This window comes from Epinephelus lanceolatus, chromosome 1, assembly GCF_041903045.1.
Source record: "Epinephelus lanceolatus isolate andai-2023 chromosome 1, ASM4190304v1, whole genome shotgun sequence".
NCBI classification, from domain to species: Eukaryota; Metazoa; Chordata; class Actinopteri; order Perciformes; family Serranidae; genus Epinephelus; species Epinephelus lanceolatus.
In genome coordinates, this window is record NC_135734.1 from 1981253 (window position 1) to 2001061 (window position 19809).

Genomic DNA, 19809 nt, shown 5'->3' on the forward strand with positions numbered 1-19809 from the left:
TAGGGAAGTGTACAGCTGCTCTAGCGTGGAGGGTATACACATCTTGCCCCTGCAAGTAACGCTTTACTTCAGGCATCCCCGGAGCCTCCCCAGTGCATTTTCTAACAGCGTCGCAAAGTTTTTGTACACCTCCAAGACCCCCTGGGTGTGCGGGGTCGTGGTAAATCTTGTCTAGCGTGCGCTCCATATTCAGTCAACAACACAAGTGGCCAAAATGAGGTCGACACACCGTCTTTTATTTATTTATTTATGGTTTTTCAACATGTTTAGGTATTTTACACACACCGTCACATCTCTGTCTATCATGTGTCGCACTAGGTGCTGAACTGCATCACAAACATCTAATGGCACACCATTTTTAATCATCAAAACACACGCATCACAAAGAAATGCACAAAGACAAATAACGTGGCCTGTTGCAAACGCCTCAGACTCATTACAGTTTGTGAAATATGCTGTTACCACATCTTTAACCGCTGATGAACTGTGTGCTGCCGCACACACGGTATCATTCCAATTTATAACATTTGTCCTTATATCGTTTAAATGGTTGTTGAATGTAACACAGTCGCGTGGGACACAGTCACCGGTAATTACCCCGTACAGAAGTGATGTCAGTCTGTTCATGGCATGGCGTCTTTTCCATGACAAAAGATACGTGGCTATTGTGATCCCAAACAACAACATCATTTTTTCTGTGGTAAATATTACAAATCTGTCGATATACAGCAGCAGCAGCACTTGGTCCACACGGTGAAGGCGTTGCGTAAAGCGGTCTCGTGCTTGTGGTCCTCCATCGTCTCCATTTCCTCGTTGGCAGATATTCCGTCACATCCGGGTCTGAGATAGTGTCTCAGAGTCTCGGCCGCTCCTAAAAGCCTGTCTTGTGAGAAAGCCCCCGGTGATATCTGCGCAAACAGGTAATGTAGAGCTTTTCCTAGAGACTGCTTGAATACAGAGTCCAGAATCTGGTCAAAATACATACATCTGATCTGATCAAATTCAAACAAGCATGAGTGATGACGCTGACTCGGGTGGCTGATTTTACACCCGCTGCAGAGAGCTTTTGTTTTTTCCCACCCTGCGTGATACTGGCAGCGTGATAGAAAGTCTTTGATCGTGTCCACGTCGTCTTTTGTCAGGGACAGTGTCGAGACATGTCCCTTCTCCTCCTTCTTCTTCTCCTTCTTCTTCACAAGCAGCGCCTCATGCGACTTCATATGAGGTGTGCAGGGTTCCACACCACCGCAATCGTTTTCCCAACACCCTCTAGTATCATCGTCGTCACAGGTGTTGATAAGGACACTACCTGTAAAAAAAAAAAAACAAAAAAAAAAAAAAACATTAAAATCTTATACACCGTTTATCATAATTTAAAATGACAAAAAATACAAAAGTTATGCTAACCTAGGCTTTATCAGTAGTCGACGTGTCTGATGATTTTCGGGCGGCACAGGGAAGGAAGGTGACTACCCCGCGCATTAGCCTGCGCATCATCGAAAAGAAGACGTTTTCTAACACTCTGATAAGAAGAGAGGATCCTGTCTCTTCTGATGCCCTTGTCAGCTTCGTCAAACAATTTCTGCAGAGATCTCCAGTCGCACCACTGAATAAAGAAAACAGTTTTAAACCACTCGTCACGCTCTTGAAGTGTAAGAGGGTAGGGTTGTTGTCCCCATGCGTCGCGGCCTCTGCTCGCGATCACAGATTCTCGATCTTTGCACACACTGAGAAAAATAAAGTCCTCCCGCCGTTTGTTAAAACGATCCGTCTCGACGCGGTACATCTCGGGGCCCGTTTTGCTGACCCACTGCGAGACATAAATACTCTCTGGGAAACCGGGTTGGTCTAGGTCAGGGCAGACCTCTGACCAAAACAATTTCCAATCTCTATGCATCAAACTGACCGTCCATGTTTCAACGCCTGGAACCACACTGCGACCGGTGGCCGCACTGAGTGTAACGACAGAGTCCTGATATTTAACATTGTAAACATACCCATTAACCCCCTCCAGCTCTAGCTCAAATTCACGATTCTCCGGAGTAACGAGACCACTTCCTACACGTCTCCTTTTCTTGTAAGGGGCCCGAGCATCCACAACCGTCGCCGGGTCATTAGACATACCTGGGCGGTCGCTTGACCCGATGCCACTGTTGCTGGTGCAGGAAGACATGGTTGCAGAAACGTCTTGCAGAATACAGGCGATCGTTGAAGAAAAAAAAAATCAGAGTTCCTCCCGCCGTAGCTTCGCCGTCCGAGAAGTTGAGGATGTCCTGCTGAGAAAATCCCTTGTATATATATGCACACCACCTACATCCGGCCGCAAGGAGGGGCTTTTGATTAGCCAATAGCTACGGTTTCATTCGGAACCACCCCCAGAAGGAGGCGCTATGTTTAACCAATGAGAGCAGGATTTCATATGACGTTTGTGGGGGAGGGGATTGGGGGAGGGGCGTGTGTGTGTGGGGGGGGGGGGACGCACGCACGTTTCGCGTGCACACACGCACGCGCGGTTCACGTGCACGCGCACGCACGCGCATTTCACGTGCACGCGCAAAGCTGGTCCCTATATACTACTGTAATCCCTTTATGCTCACAAAATGACAATAACAATAAACTTTATTTAAAAACACTTTCCTTAACAAGGTTCTTCACAGAAAAAGAACAAAAAAACAGCAGATAAAACAGAACAGATTAGGAAGAACCAAATAAAAAGCAACACAGAGTTCATAAAACATCAGGGAATAAAATAAAGTGCAAGAGAAAATTATATACAAAACTATATACATTCTGCAGGTCAAAAACACCGCACATCTCCTTGGAATAGAGCGCAAAACACGTCTGGGTCAAATTTCCCCTCCAGTCAACTAACTTAACTACAAAATTACAAAATAACTTAATATACTTATTATATTAATAATAATAATAATGATAAAAGCAATAATATAATAACAATAATAATAATAATAATATATTAGCCTAATGATAATAATAATAATAATAATAATAATAAATGAATCATAATAATACAATCTAATCAGCCAAATATTAATTTTTGTTAATTTTATGATTATTTTTTTTAGCCTACATCCAGCCTACACCTCACACACATTTTGTGCAAATGCTCAGCACCTTGGCAAATGTTGTGCATTGAGCTACGTTTTTTTTGCAAACGGTAGCTTTTAATATGATATTGGTGATGCAGAACACATCGGAAAGGCCACAGTGTGTAGAGCTGTCAGAAAGGTGACACTAGCTCTCAAACACCTGCTGCCCATAATGGTGGTGTTCCCTGGGCACAAACCTCTTAGGAACATAAAAGAGGAATTCCAAAGGATTGCGGGTAACTGATGTAGAAATCAGTTGAAGTCAACGACAATATTCTAAAATTATATTCTGTATTCTATATTATATTTTTTAATATTATGTTAGAGACATTCTGCTGCAACTTTAGACTGAGATCAGTAATTAGCTATTATTTTGCAGGGCTTTGCAATGTCTTAGGGTGCATAGATGGCACCCAAATACCCATCACTGCTCCAGCAGAAAATGAGGGGGACTATGTCAATAGGAAGTCCTTCCACAGCATTAATGTTCAGGTACATTAACTAGCCTTTTATCTTAAAGTGACAGTATGCCTATATATATATATGTATGTATGTATGTATGTATATATATATATATATATATACACTGGCCCCGAACCAGCACTGGAACTGCTTTGGTGGGAAGGGGGTAAGAGAGAGAGAGAGGGAGAGAGAGAGAGAGAGAGAGAGAGAGAGAGAGAGAGAGAAAAAAGGCGAGCAGGCGCTCATAATCAGCGCGAGGTAAAAGCGGCCGTGGAGGATCACAGTGGTCACTTTCCTATCCCTCAGAGGCTGGTAGACTGACTGGGTCAGCCTACTGTCCACTGGTCCTTGTTACAGATAGGAATGCGGCGTATTGTGAGCGCGCGACCGGCACAACTAACGGCACAATCAATTTGCTCTGGCGAGCACAACAACAAGCAGCAATCAATGATTAGATTATCAAAGAAAGGGACATGGCGGTCCTCAAAGTTCACAAGATCACAGTTAAAAGTCACTCTTAAGTCACACGCTAAATATAAAGTCTCTGCCCAGACTGTAGCTCTCTCACTTGAGTCGCACGGTGCGATGACGTGTGTCCCGTCTGTTGCTGCGGGATGAGTGCGCGGGACCACTGTAGCGTCCTACAGCGGGATGAAAGATGCTGTCCTCGGTGTGGCAGAAGAGGGATCAGCTGAGTCGACTTGGTTGAAAAAACGGGGCCTCAGTGGCTCTGTCTTCCTCGGGAGAAAAGTGGTTTCTCCAAACTCTGCAGATGCTGAGGAATGGCAGGGTTGCGCAGCGTTCCTCCAGTGCTCTGTGGAGTGTTAAAACAACAAGAAAAAGTGTCTTTCCTCGTCCAGCAAGTCAAGAAACAAAGGGGCGGCCTAGGTCAGTTAAATTCAAACGTTTGAGGTGCTCCCTAGCAGTAACTTGTGCACAGAAAGCTTTGGCTTCCTTCCAGCAACTCGTCACTCAGGGATTGCGAGGGGCGTCAGCGCGCAGCGGCAATTAAAGTCTCAGTGACGTCATAGTGGGTTCCGTCTGACTCCACCTGAACCTGGCTGCTGTCGCCCAATAGGGAGCAAGAGTTTGAATTTCAAAAATGATTTACACTTTTATAGTTACTGGACCGGTGGAAATTTGGCGCGTTTCCTTTGTTCTTAGACTGGCTGGTTTTGTCAAGGCCTCTCTATTGTTTAAAACATGTGGCTGAGGTCCCAACAACACATACACTTACATAGGCACTTTTGTCTAGGGGAGTGAGTGTCTTGGATGAACTCCCCCCAGGGATGCCTTCAGCTCATGCAGAATTTTGGCTCAGGGCCAGCTCCTCAGCCTCTGTCAGAAGTGGTGGTGGTGGCTCTCCACCTATTTTGCGAGCTTCTGCTTTCTTTCTGTTGTCTGAGTAGAACTCAAATGTTACTAAGCAGGATATTAGGCAAGAGGACATAAAAGTTGAAACAGTATTTTTTGGGGAGTTTAAATTACTAGTGGCCTACAGTACATGAAATGGCCACTGAATGATAGGTTATTTAAGCTACTATGTTTAATAAATCAAATATGAATTAAAATAAAGAAAGGTACAAGTAGTACAATGGCCAAGTAAAATATGCCTTACCTGTTGTTATGGAGTTTTTTTTAGCTATTTTTTGGGGCATTTTGGCCTTTAATTGACAGGACAGATGAGTGTGAAGGGGGGAGAGAAGGGGGGAGTGACATGCAGCAGGGGGCCACAGGCTGGAGTTGAACCCGGACCACTGCAGCAACAGCCTTGTACATTGGGCGCCTGCTCTACTACCTAGCCACCGACGCCCCTGCCTTACTTGTTTGAATGATGTTTTTATATTTCCTTTTAAGCTGCTTCCAAGTGCGTTTTTCCCCTGTAAGATTGCACCTACATGAAAATCAGATTTTTTTTCAAAACCACTCCACCACTTTTTCACCTGTATGCCACAATTTTAATTAGGTGTGGTTAAATGTTAAATGAATGGACTAGTGCATTCAAACTTAGGCGTTAACTCGGGCAGCAATTTTCTCCCATGCCGCCTCTCTCTCCTTGGCAGCTTTAGCGGTGTTACTTTTTTTTTTTTACTAAATATATGCTCATATTCGCCCCAGGCATTCATGAGCACCTCCAATTCCACAGGTGTAAAATAAGTTGATCACTTTTTCTCTCCAGTTGCCATGGTGAATCGAGGCTCCATTGACGATGGCTTTTTATTGTGGTTGTGCATGGACTTAAAGGGATAGTGCACCCAAAAATGAAAATTCAGCCATTATCTACTCACCCATATGCTGATGGAGGCCCTGGTGAAGTTTTAGAGTTCTCACATCCCTTGCGGAGATTGGCAGGGGCAGCGGCTAGCACACCTAATGGCAGACGGCGCCCCAGACTAACGTTCAAGAATACAAAATTGAATCCACAAAGTATCTCCATACTGCTCATCCGTAGTGATCCAAGTGTGCTGCAGCCGTGACATAAAAAGTTGTTTCGAAAAACGTCATATGAACTCTGTTTTTAGCCTCACCGTAGCCTGTAGCTCTGACTGCTTCTCTGTGCTCCACGCTCATGTGTGCGCGCTTGCGCGCGACAAGCAAAAGCATGAGCTTTGCTCACCCGTGTTTAAATCACGTGACATGTGCACCGCACGGGGAGACAACAATAACCACCAGTGGCAATAGCTCTAAGACTGCAAGGGAAGCTCAGCTTCCCCTAAAATGTCAAAAAATAAGTGGTCAAATATGTAGTTGTGTTTACATTTCATTGACTAAATATGCGCTAGAACGCGTTCAACTTTTGTTGAGAATACTTATCACAGGTCACTGATGTGACTTTCTTCTCATTCATTCCCGTAGCGTCACAGTGCATTAAACAGTGTCGAAGCACAGCGTCCAAAGACTTCAGTGAGGAAGCATAGAGTGGGTTGTTCCACTTCAGCGAAACTAGACAGTCATTGGATAAATGCTCGGTTTTGTCCCGCCCATCGGACGCTCAGCGTCTCTGGGGGTCTATGGGGCAGTGGGCTGGCCTCGGCTGGCCTGGACGCTGGGCTTCTGCATGATGATTGGATGATCTGTCTAAGGCTGAATCCCTTTTTGATTGACAGCGAAATGAGCGAATCAGCGATCTTGAAATATAAACCACCACCGGAGCATTTTTCAAGTTTCATTCCGTTGTTCCGAGTTGATCTGGAGACTTTTCCAATCCGCTTAGTGACTTTTTCTTTGTTAAAAACGACAGCGACAAATCTAGCATCTTTTTCTGGTGTTATTGGAGACTGTACTCATGTTTGGAGACTCTGACTTCTGTCGCTCTGCAGTTACTGTCCCCAACGAGCAGCGGGTGCTGCTGTGAGCCCCTCCACCGTCCCAAAGCACTCACAGGCAGTCACACTAGCCTTGTGCAGCAGCCCCAGAGGGTAGAATTTACGTATAAATAAATGGACACATTTTATGATGTAGGCCGAAAATGAGCTTCCCCTCCTTGAAAGACCAGCAGCCGCCACTGGTAACCACAGTAGCTAAAAGATAATTTGCACTACGATCTTTTAGCAAAGGACAGCCCAACATGTCTGAAGACTTGGAAACTGAGGAGGAACAGCATTTCTTTGTTGAGCCATATTTGTTTGAGCCCAAGTATACGGACGGAACTCAGGCTACTGGACGAGGCAGCCGCCGCAGCTCATGAGCCTAACCCTCAGCCAGCTGCAGAATACCGGAGTCGAGCACTGGAAACCTGGTGGTGTAGTTGTTTCAAATGCAAAGCAATGCCAACGGATGAGGAAAGTCTTTGCTGCTCAGACTGGGAATTGGCGATGCCTGCACTTGAGAATCTGAACATCAGTACTGGCGAGACTGCTACTCTTCAGAGACCGTGCATCACCGATCACCCTAAACGCGCACACGTGAGCGTGGAGCACAGAGAAGCAGTCAGAGCTACAGGCTACAGTGAGGCTAAAAACAGAGTTCATATGACGTTTTTCAAAACAGCTTTTTATGTCGCGGCTGCAGCACACTTGGATCACTACGGATGAGCAGTATGGAGATACTTTATGGATTCAATTTTGTGTTTTTGGACATTAGTCTGGGGCGCCGTCTGCCATTAGGTGTGCTAGCCGCTCCCTCCGCCGATCTCCGAAGGGATGTGAGGACTCTAAAACTTCACCAGGGCCTCCATCGGCATATGAGTGAGTAGATAATGGCTGAATTTTCATTTTTGGGTGCACTATCCCTTTAACTCTGGGCGTACCTACTCAGAGTGGATTGAACTAATTCATATCAGCTGTTCTGGAACCGAATACTCAGAGTTTCCTATCTCAGGGTAAGTTGAATCAGAGTTTAGGATTAGACTCAGAGTTTGCTGAACCTCCTACCTGGAATACCTCCCTGGACTCACGTGCATCCAAACAATTGTATAGAAAACTATATAGGCTACTCTCCACAGGTCAAAAAACACACTAGGGAGCCACACACTTCTCTTGAAGGGGCAGCAAAACACATCTGTGTCAAAGGTTACTAACACTCAGACAAAATTCCCCTCAAATCAACCTAATAATAACCTAATGATAATAATAATAACAATAATGACTTTTCACTGAGTACTGGCAAACTATTTGGTCCAGCATGTCCACCTCATACTTTGGTGTGGTTGTAATATGCCACCGTCTCTGGCTTTCTCTTCCTGTCGGTGGAGGTGGCCACCTGCTGGTCCTACTGAGGATGTTGACGTCTCTCTTCGCCTTGCATTGGTACACAGACAGCACCATTTAATCGTGTTTCAGCAACTTGGTGCTGAACAGCTCCGCTCTCTGAGTCCAGAGATCTCCCCACCATCAGACTCTTCTGCGTTCAGCAACTCTAATGCCTGTTTTACGTTCATATTTCTCTTTCTCTTTTCTCCATATTCAAAGTTAGCAAACAACAGTCACAGCTCTATCGTGGACAGTAGAAGACAAAAGGCTTCTTTGTTGTCAATCGCGCGAAATAAATACCGCGAAAATGACTGCAATCTCTATAGGGGTAAATTTTACCGCTGATGCTTATGGGTATAAATGGCCGTTTTTTTTAATATGGCTTTATCTTGACAATTTTTAATAATAGGGGGTGCTACATAACACACTTTTAGGAAATGTCAAAGACTGGGGGACTTGAATGTTTTATTTGAACAAAGTTACATACAATCAAAAAGCAGCTGCAGGTAAATTTTACTCGTTGGCGGTTCTAGTGCTAAGGCTGAGCCCAGCCACCCTACGGAGGAAATTAATTTCGTCCACTTGTACCCGCAGTCCCATTCTTCTGGTCTTAACCCAAAGCTCATGACCATAGGTGAGTGTTGGGACGTAGATGGACCAGTAAATCAAAAGGTTTGCTTTCTGGCTCAGCTCCATCTTCAACACCACAGTCTGGCACAGCGCCTGCATCACTAGATGCTGCGCCAAACAGCTGATCCATCTCACGCTCCATTCTACACTCACTCGTGAACAAGACCCCAAGATATTTAAACTCCTTCGCTTGAGGCAATAATTCTCTCCCAACCCAGAGGAGGCAATCCACTGTTTTACAGCAGAGAACCATGGCCATAGACTGACTCTTAACCCAACCCCTTCACACTTAGCTGCAAACTGCCCCAGTGCCTGCTGGAGGTCACATGTGATGAAGCCAACAGAACCACATCATCTGCAGAGAGAAGATATGCAATTCTGAGGTCCATAAACCACACCTCTTCCTCCACCCAGCTGCGCCTTGAGATCCTGTCCACGAATATCACAACCAAATTTGGTGACAAGGGGCAACCCTGTCGGAGGCCAACACCCACCGGAAACATGTTTGACTTAGTGCCAAGTATGCGGACACAGCTCTCACTTTGGTTAGACAAGGAATGGATTGCTCATAGCACCAACTCTGGTACCCCCCACATGACTCCCCATGGGATCTGGTTGTAAGTTTTCTTGAAGTCCACAAAGCACATATAGACTGGATGCTAGATCACCTTGCGCCTCCTGAATCCAGGGTTTGCGAATCGGTCTGAGCCTTTTTTTTTTATTTCCAGATTCCTGGAGTAAACTTTTCTAGGGTGGCTGAGCAGAGTGATACCGCGATAACTGGAGCAGCCCCTTCCTGTACCAGGCGAGGTATTCGTTTTCCAAATGTGCCATTTTAATAATAATAATAATAATAATACATTTTATTTGAAAGCGCCTTTCAGGACACCCAAGGTCACTGTACAGAAAATATAAAAACAAAGATATAAAATACAAGATAAAAGACAACAAACAATAAAAAGGGAGGGGGACTGTGTGAAGCAGTTTAGAGAGAGTAAGCAAGTCTGAACAGATGAGTTTTGAGTTTAGATTTGAAGATGGGCAGGGTGGCAGAGTTATGGAGGTCAGGTGGCAGTGAGTTCCAGAGTTGGGGAGCAGAGCGGCTGAAAGCTCTGCTCCCCATAGAGCTAAGGCGGGCAGCGGGTACAGTGAGATGGAGGGAGGAGGAAGATCTGAGGGCACGGGATGGGGTGACAACGTGCAGGAGGTCAGAGAGGTAAGGAGGGGCGAGGTTATGGATAGACTTGTAGGTGTACAGAAGGATTTTGTAAGTGATTCTTTGACTAACTGGGAGCCAGTGGAGTTGCTGAAGGACGGGGGTGATGTGGTGGGAAGAGGGGGTTTTGGTGATGATCCGGGCAGCAGAGTTCTGAACCAGCTGAAGTTTATGGAGGGACTTTTGAGGGAGGCCGAAGAGGAGTGAATTACAATAGTCAAGGCGGGAGGTGACAAGGCTATGGACGAGGATAGCGGTGGTGTGGGGGGTGAGGGAGGGGCGGAGACGATTGATGGAGCGCAGGTGGAAATAAGCAGACCGGGTGATTCTATTAATGTGAGATTGAAAGGATAGTGTACTGTCGAGGATGACACCCAGACTCTTAATCTGAGGGGAGGGGGAGACTAAGGAGCTGTCGATGGAGAGAGAGAAGGTGTCAGCTTTAGATAGGGTGGATTTGGTGCCAATGAGTAGGAATTCAGTTTTATTGCTGTTTAATTTTAGAAAGTTAGAGGTGAACCATGATTTTATTTCAGAAAGACAGGATGTGAGGGAGGGGGGTGGGAGTGTGGAGTTAGGTTTGCAAGAGAGGTAGAGCTGGGTGTCATCCGCGAAGCAGTGGAAATTAATGTTAAATTTGCGGAAGATATGGCCAAGGGGGAGGAGGTAGGTTATGAAGAGGAGGGGCCCCAGGACAGAGCCCTGGGGCACACCTGTGGTGACTGGGGAAGGGTCAGAGGAGAAAGATTTAAGCTGTATGAACTGAGTGCGGTCTGTGAGATAAGAATGGACCCAGTGAAGGGGGGTGTGGGTGATGCCAATTGAGGAGAGTCTGCTGAGGAGGATGGGGTGTGAGATGGTGTCAAAGGCCGCACTCAGGTCGAGGAGGATGAAAATGGAGAGTGAACCGGTGTCAGCTGCAGTGAGGAGATCATTGGTGATTTTGATAAGTGCAGGAGAGCGATGTCCGGGTGGTGGTGCAGTACCGGCGGCAGCGGTGAAGGCACGGGCAGATGCCAGCGGATCCAGAGAAGCTCTGCCGCTGTATACCGGAGCAGTTCTGCCATCGGGTGGTGGCAAAACAACAGGAAAGTCCAGATAAGAGCAGACCAGATGAGAGGCTTGCTGGCCCACATCGTGTCTGTGGCCAGGTGCTAACTTCCAGCAGGTAGGCTAGTGTTGGCTAGCGAGCACATAGAAACACAGGAGCGGTAGCTGGATCGGTAGTCAAACGCAGGTAGACGCTTCAACTCCCACAAAGTGCTATCACAATAGTCCACTCAGGCCACATTGAGGCCATAAAACCATAAAAACACTTAAAGATTACCGGAGAGCAGCGGCAGCCAGTCGCGCCAGCGTTCACTCAACCGGAAGTGATATATATGTGTATCTGTATTTTATCAAGGTCTTCTTTAACCCCTTAGTCTGGCCCCTCCCCTGGGCCCACTTTGCCTTGGGAGACTCTACCAGGGGCTATTTGCCCTGGACTACATAGCTCACAGGATCACAGGGACACACAAAACCCACCACCAAGTTAATGTGGTGATTGTTGGAGGGGTACATTTGAATAAACAGTCATTTTATTATTGTCAACACGCTACATTCAGACTTGACAGAAACAAAATAAAACAAACAAAAAAAAAACCCCATTATGGTTCATCTGTCCATTGTTCCAACCATCACCAACTGTGGTGTAGTGGAAATTAACCCTTAATTTACTGAATTAGTTGTTGAAATATGCTGGCTGTTTACACGCTGAAAATTCTGTTTATTAGAGACCGAGCCTAGAGGCAGAGGACTGCTCACAGAGCATTCCTCGCCGAGTTTTGTTTTTGCTGCGTTTTTGCTGCGTTTATTATTCTTTCTCCCACCGCCTCTTTGAACTGGAATTTGACCCCCTAAACATGCTCAAAAACTCACCAAAATTGGCACGCATATCAGAACCGGTGAAAATTTTTAGAAAAATCATGAAATTAACTCCTAAAGTGCCAAAATGGGCTCTCTAGCACCACCTAGGCACACAAAAATGGCCGCTACGGCCCGTTGGAACGTCGTAGAAACATGAAACCAAAACTGCTGTGTTCGTCTCATCAAGCCCTACAATTCTCGTGCTCACACCCCTGACCTAAATCCAACAGGAAGTGAGCTATTTGCCCTTTCACAGTAAGATTTCGCCTCAAAACTGCTCTTCCTAAAAAAACATCTCCTCCTACACCATTTATCGTATCGGCTTCAAACTCGCACACATTACAGATCAACTCCTTCTAATCAGATCTTATTCATAACTTTTTCATTACTCGATTAGTTTAGATTTTATGGCCTCCTAAAGGTGAGATGTCAGAAAAAGGTCCTGACGATCTTCGAAAGCTGCCCCATAGGAAATGAATGGCAGCAGGGGGGAGAAAGAGACCAATCTTTGGGTTTTTTCTAGCCTTTACAGCGTCTCCATACTTTGTGCTCCATTCCAACTCTCAAATGTTGCCACAGGTCTCATCTATTCACTCATGTTTTCATCTTTTTCATATCTTTTACCATTTTTAATCTGTGCCTCTCAAAGTACCATGAGCAAAAGTGGAGAAATTGTCAGTTTATAATGGGTGTGTATTGCACAGAATGCTGTGAGCTAGAGTGGAGAGGCTCTAAAAATCGTCTAAAACTTTTGTCTTTAACTCGCTGCCATGGCCACAATTTTCACTGTACAGACACAATTTATACCACAAAACGTAGGAAAATTTGTCCAGCTCACAGATATGTTGACATGGAATCTCTCACACGTACACATTTTTGCTGAGTGGTTCCAAAGTGAAGGGAGCGCCGATTTTTTTCTCATTCACTCCCATGTAAACTCTGAGGAGAAATTTCTGGAAACAGCTGGGGTGCAATATATTTTAAACTCGCTCCTCTGACCACATTTTTGACTCAAGAAATATAAAACACGACACGTGCGTTCACGAGAAGTGGCTGTCTCTCACAATCACTTTATTTTCTTGATTGGACCAACGGTTTGGGTATGGCAAGAATTTGTTCGAGGAGTTAAAACCCATTATAAACAGCCTTTCCTGATCTGCTCTCTCATGAGCTCTGTGTGTACCCCTCAAGTGCAGTCAAGTCATTAATCGCCATGACAACGGCTGCACACACAGACACGCACACACGGCTCTCTCTGTCTGTGTGTCTCACAGTCTTTAAAGGACAGATTACAGCAGCAGAATCTTCATTTGAAACAGCAAATACACATTATTAACCCCTAAAGTGCCAAAATGGGCTCTCTAGCGCCACCTAGGTGCACTAAACTGGCCACTGCAGCCTGTAGGAATGTCATAGAAATATCAAACCAAAACTGGTCTGTTTGACTTACAAATCACGCGCTGACACCCATGACCTAATTCCAACAGGAAGTGAGCTGTTTGACCTTTCAAAGTAAGATTTCGCCTGAAACATGCTCTTAAAAAAAACATCTCCTCCTACACTGTTTATTGTATCGGCTTTAAAGACGCACACATGCCAGCTCAACTGCTGCTAAACAGATCTTCTGTATAACTTTATCTCTCTCATCATCACATTATTTTCATGATTGGACCAACGGTTTGGGAATGGGAAGAACTTCTTCGAGGAGTTAAATCTCCACTAAAACAGGTCTCTCTGTGTTCTGTCTGTCTCTCTCTGTTCTTCTGCCAGGTGCACCTACTTCATCACCATGGCAACCGCTGTCACACACAAACTCACAGAAACATGATGTGTGTGTGTGCCTAAATCTTACATGCAGACATGACAGGGGCACAATCTCCATTTTAACCGTTTAGGTGCCAGAGTTTATTGAGGAAAATATTCCATTTTCATTTCAACATTTCAAAGGGCTGTGGCTTGAAAGTGGTGAGAGATAAAGGCATACTGTAAATGAGAAAACTATTCATCATGACCCAAAGTTTGTCATGGGAGTAAATTAACTAATCTAATTTGCATATTGTGACATCACTAGGCGGCGGCCATATTGGATTTCATACATCTCAGTAAAACAACATTTTGAACATATTTACACAGTAGATTTATTTTGTTTTGTGTTGTTTTTGTTGTCTCTTCCTCAAAATAAAGGAAGAGGAATCTGATGGGAAGAAATTCGCTCATCTAATTTGCATATTGTGACATCACTTCCACATACCTACAGCTACAGAAAGCATTCAAACATCAAAACGTTCAGCTCTGTAAGGATTTTCTGATGTTTGTGGCAATATGTTTGATATTTCTAAATAATTCACAGTGACGACATATGCTGGGGGCCGAAATGGGTGCGAGTGCGAGGTCCCGCCAAACGCTGCTTGCAGCTTTAATTTAAATGGAGTTTGGTTGGTTTGGCGATGATAACTTTGGGTCTGTTTCTGGTTAAACAAAGGGATCTCACGCTTTAACAAAAAGGTAGGCATCCTTTCCGTAAGTTGTCAAACACTTTAAATAATAATCTGAGCTCATCAGTGGCAAAAACATCCATGACACGACACGATTGTCCACAACATTGCAAAAATGCCCCAAGTGGTTACACTGCAGCCTGTGGGGTATTACCTGAGTTAACTGCTAATAACCTGCTGAATGGAGAAAAACAGCCTCTTCTTTGCAACCACTGATTTCTTTCCCTGTTTTTTTCAGTTGTACTGCACTGCCCCACTCTCACCTGCTCCAGAGACCTCTCATGACATTAAAGCATTAGTATCAGTTGCCTTTGACAGCACTTTAGCACCAAAAAATACTTTGCGGCTGATTTCCCTCATGGCTATTATCAAAGATCTGTTAGAAACTATAGTGAGCTTGTTGTTATTGTTTTAGTGGTATTTTACATAATGTGGCTCACTACAGTCTTGACTGACTGTGCTCAGATAAAAATGGGACGGAACTGCAAAACTCTCTGTTTAAGGAGAATTGCACAAAATGGGGGTGCCATTATTGATAAATAAATATTTTCTCAATCGCTTTGTCAATAACCTGTAAGGAAATTGTGATACATGCCCAAAACTTTCTTACATCTAGGTGGCATTTTATCTGATCATCAGTCCAAAACCCAAAAATGTTCAGTATCTGACACAACAAACAAAAGAGAAGCTGAAACTGGAGAATACTTGATATTTTTGCTTCAAAAATGAAGAATTAATTAGGGTCCAGGCAGCTAAGCTGCCAGGAAACTATTGTGATCCTAGGTATTCTTCTTCTTTCTTCTTTCTTCTTTCTTCTTCTGAGGAAATCATACTTCCCATGGGTGAAAACTCACCAAACTTTGCACAAAGGTCCAGTCTCATGCCAGATATCCTCAGCTGTAAACTCAAGCCAATAGTCCTGATGGTGGCACTACAGCAAGCGTCTAAAGTTCAAAACTTTGAAAATTCATAACAAATCAACCATATGTGCTACAACTTCACAACTTTCATCAAACTGTAGCCCCAATACTGAACAAACTTTTGTACATTTAAACCTTTTAAAAATTATGAAGTTCATCACTCTGTTTTTTTTTCAAAAACTGTAAAACTTTTTAAACCTATCTCCTCCCACAATTTTTGCTCAATTGACACCAAACTTGCTACAGAGCATCTTCAGACTGTCCTACAAAAACTACGTTTCTCAGATTTTTGACTTATCAAAAATAGAGCCTACAGTGCATCAAAATGTTTGACTGTAAACGGTACTGTAAACATATACATGCAAATTCTTGCTAAATAAATCTTCAATGTTCATGAAAAAAATGACAAAATTCTAGAGTCATGGTAGATGATGTGTGGCAAATTTCAGAATTTTATCTAAAAAATTGAATTTTTGACAACATTTTGAATTTTGCTCTAATGTGAACAACTGGAGTCAATGTAAAAATGGCAATTTTTAATTTTCAGTTTTTCACTTATGATGCAAATCAATCATTGTTGCAAACAAATTACCAGCATCTCCATGCTGTCTAGATGCAATATGTGTATTTTCAGATTTCTGTCTTAATAACTGAATTTTTTTTACAGTGGTTTCAAATCTGCCTTTCCATGCACAAATAGCTGCTTTCCTACACAACAGTGAATGGCTTACTCAATTTGTGAAGCCACTGTTGAGTTGCTACTTGCCAATTAGCTCAGAGCGGTAGATGACGGTCTTAGGTTCCAGAGATTGTGGGTTCAAGCCTCAACTGGTGCAGAATCCACATTGTAATGTAAACATCTTAATCACCTTCCTGTGCTCCAGTTTATTGCTTAGAATTGCCTGAGCCTGACTCACTGATGTTCAGCATCTACAAGTCTTCTTCCTGCTAGAAAATCTGCCTTCTCATGCTTGAAAATAAACCAAACTTTGCACAAAGATCCAGTGTCAATACTTCAATGTGAAACCATCTGAGGCTTCTCACTTTGCACATAGCTCAACTAATTAAACATACGTTTTTCACTTATGAAGCAAATCAGTCATTGTTAAAATAAATTACCAACATCTTCATGCTGTCTAGATGCAATATGTGTTTTTTCAGATTTTTGTTTCGTTAACTGAATTTTTTTTACAGTGGTTTGAAATCTGCTTTGGAGCGGCTGTGGCTCAGAGGTAGAGCAGGTCGTCCACCAATTGAATGATCAGCGGTTCGATCCCGGGCTGCTCCAGGCTGCATGTCGAGGTATCCTAGAGCAAGATACTAAACCCCAAATTGCTCCCGATGGCTGTTCTGTTGGTGTGTGAGTGTGTTAAAACTGAGTAGCAGGTGGCACCTTGTATGGTAGCCTCGGCCACCAGTGTATGAATGGGTGAATGTGACTCGTAGTGTAAAAAGTGCTTTGAGTGGTCACTAGATGACTAAGATAAGATACACCTTTATTGATCCCATAATTGAGAAATTCCACTGTTACAGCAGTCAAGGAGAAAGAGTCAGATTAAAGATTTCAAAGTTAAACTTAAAAAACTTAAATAACTAGGCATGCAAATGAGTACAAAAATACAAGCGACGGCGATAAATAACAATAACAATAATAATAATAATAATAATGAAAATAATAGGAAGTGGATAATAATGAGCAGCAGTGAATGAAAATGAGCAGTGGATAAAGGGAACACATCTAGTGCAAGTGATTGTATGTGCAAAACAGCAGACAGCTGTGGTGTCCATAAAGTGTCCATAGTGTCAGTAAAGTCTCAATAAAGTGTCCATGGTGCAGTCTACTGTGAGCAGTGCTGATTATGTAGCCTGACAGCAGCAGGCAGGAAGGACCTGCGATAGCGTTCCTTCACACACTTTGGGTGAATCAGTCTATCACTGAAGGAGCTCTCCAGAGCTTTTATCTCCTCCTGCAGAGGATGGGAGTCATTAGTCCTCAGAGATGACAGCTTGGCTGTCATCCTCCTTTCTCCCACCACCTGCACAGAGTCCAGAGAGCATCCCAGGACAGAGCTGGCCTTCTTGATCAGCTTGTCCAGTCTCTTCCTATCTGCAGCCGAGACGCTGCTGCCCCAGCAGACTACTCCGTAAAAGATGGCTGATGCCACCACAGTGTCAAAGAAGGTCTTCAGGAGCGCCCCCTGCACTCCAAAAGACCTGAGCCTCCTCAGCAGGTAGAGTCTGCTTTGGCCCTACAAAGGTGCTATACAAATGCAGGTCCATTTTCCATGCGTGGACGGCTGCTAAACCTGCACGTCTGGCTTAGTCAATTTGTGAAGCTACACATGAATTGTCATCCGTGAGGACCCTATTGTAATCGCGCTGTTTATTATTAGGGCCCAAGCGACAACGACGTCGTCCGCATAGGACCCTATTGTAATCGCGCTGTTTATTATTATTAGGGCTGGAGTGACGACGAACTCATCCGCGGAGGACCCTATTGAAATGGTGCTGTTGATTATTATTATTATTATTAGGGCCCGAGCGAAGACGGAGTCGTCCGAGGACCCTATTGAAATCGTGCTGTTTATTAGGGCCCGAACAATGATGAAGTCGTCCGCGGAGGACCCTAATGAAATCACGCTGTTTATTAGGGCCGGAGCGACGATGAAGTCGTCCGAGGACCCTATTGAAATCGTGCTGTTTATTATTATTATCATTCTTGCGACATTTCGTGTCCCAATTTCGGCCCTTTCCCAAATTTGAAAATGCTTCTAACTCTCCACATTTGTCCGGCCACATCCGAAATTCGATATTTTTGGGCGGTTGCACATGGTTGGCGCGAAATGCCGAAATAGCGCCCCCTACAAATTTTCAAAATACCCTCCCCATTGGGGTTAGTTTGTTGTAGGCAAATGAAATTTGGTACACACATGTATCATACCAAGACGCACAAAAAAGTCTCTTAACGTCATGGTGAAATCCCAACAGGAAGTCGGCCATTTTGTTTTGAATTTTTTCGTTACAGCGATTTCCACAACTTACATTTGAACGAACTCCTCCTAGGGATTTCGTCCTATCGACTTCAAAGTTGGTACAGATCATCCTGAGAACATGCTGATCAAAAGTTATTAAAAGCTTTTCTCTATGTCAAGGGACGTGGCCGCTAGGACGTGACAAATTTTGGCAACTTTTCGGCTCTCCTGCCCCTCAGCAGCTTCAAACTTGCTAGACATGATGATGGCTCCGCCCCGAACGCCCTGATATGTTATTATCCCACCTTACTCGTAGCGCCCCCCGGTGGTAACAGGAAGTGACCAGTTTTTACTTTAACATGTACTAATGCCACAAACTTGAGCGTATCAATTTCCACTTCTAGCGTGGTGACTATCGATCCCTCGCCACTAAATACGTTTGGCATTTTGATGGCTTCAACGACCTCATCTCCTTATGAAAATGGATACACAGGTCAAGAATGGCAAGCTCTTGCATCTGATGGGGCGTCGCTCATCGGGGGGACAAAATGCCTCTATAGCTTAAAATTTTCAAAAACCCCTCTCCATAAGGGTTTTTTTGGAGTTGGAACATGACAATTGGTACACATGTGTATATTGTCCAGACGCACATAAAAGTCTCTGGCACCAATGGTCTACTCCAAACAGGAAGTCGGCCATTTTGATTTTGACTTGTTATTTTGGCGTGATTTCCACATGTTGTATTTTAACGAACTAGTCCTAGGGATTTCATCCAATCGACTTCAGATTTTTTACAGATCATCTAGAGACCATGCTGATGGAAAGTTATTAAAAGCTTTTCTCTATGTCAAGGGGTGTGGTTGCTATGGCACCTCCCCTCGCCACCAAATACGTTTGGCTTTTTGATGGCTTCAGCGACCTCATATCCTCATGAAAATTCACACACAGGTCAAGAATGGCGAGCTCTCGCATCTGATAGGGGCATCGCCCATGGGGGGGACAAAATGCCTCCTTAGCACCCCCTTGAAATTTTCAAAAACCCCTCCCCATAGGGTTTTTTTTGGAGTTGGAACATGAAAATTAGTACACATGTCTATGTTGTCCAGACTCACATAAAAGTCTCTGGCACCAATGGTCTACTCCAAACAGGAAGTTGGCCATTTTGATTTTGACTTGTCATTTTGGCGTGATTTCCACATGTTGTATTTTAATGAACTAGTCCTAGGGATTTCATCCAATCGACTTCAAATTTTTTACAGATCAGCCAGACACAATGCTGATCAAAAGTTGTGCTCTGCATGTCTGTAGGTCAAAGGGCGTGGCTGCTATGGCGCTGCCATTTTTGATCCATCGCCATGCATATTGAAGCAGCTCTCTCTCCCACATACTTCATCCAAACTGCTTCAAA

The 19809-nt window shown here is 44.2% G+C and overlaps 1 protein-coding gene and 1 long non-coding RNA gene across 2 annotated transcripts in view; one reads left to right on the forward strand and one right to left on the reverse strand.

The window, feature by feature from the left end:
- The window catches only part of LOC144463620 (uncharacterized), a 474714-nt gene that overhangs the window by 90324 nt on the left and 364581 nt on the right, over positions 1–19809 (forward strand). The window lies entirely within an intron of this gene.
- LOC144463645 (uncharacterized) lies at positions 216–2441 on the reverse strand. The gene is made up of 2 exons (XR_013491689.1): positions 1408–2441; positions 216–1309 (listed from the first exon to the last, which is right to left on the reverse strand). It is a non-coding gene; the product is annotated as an uncharacterized LOC144463645 (long non-coding RNA).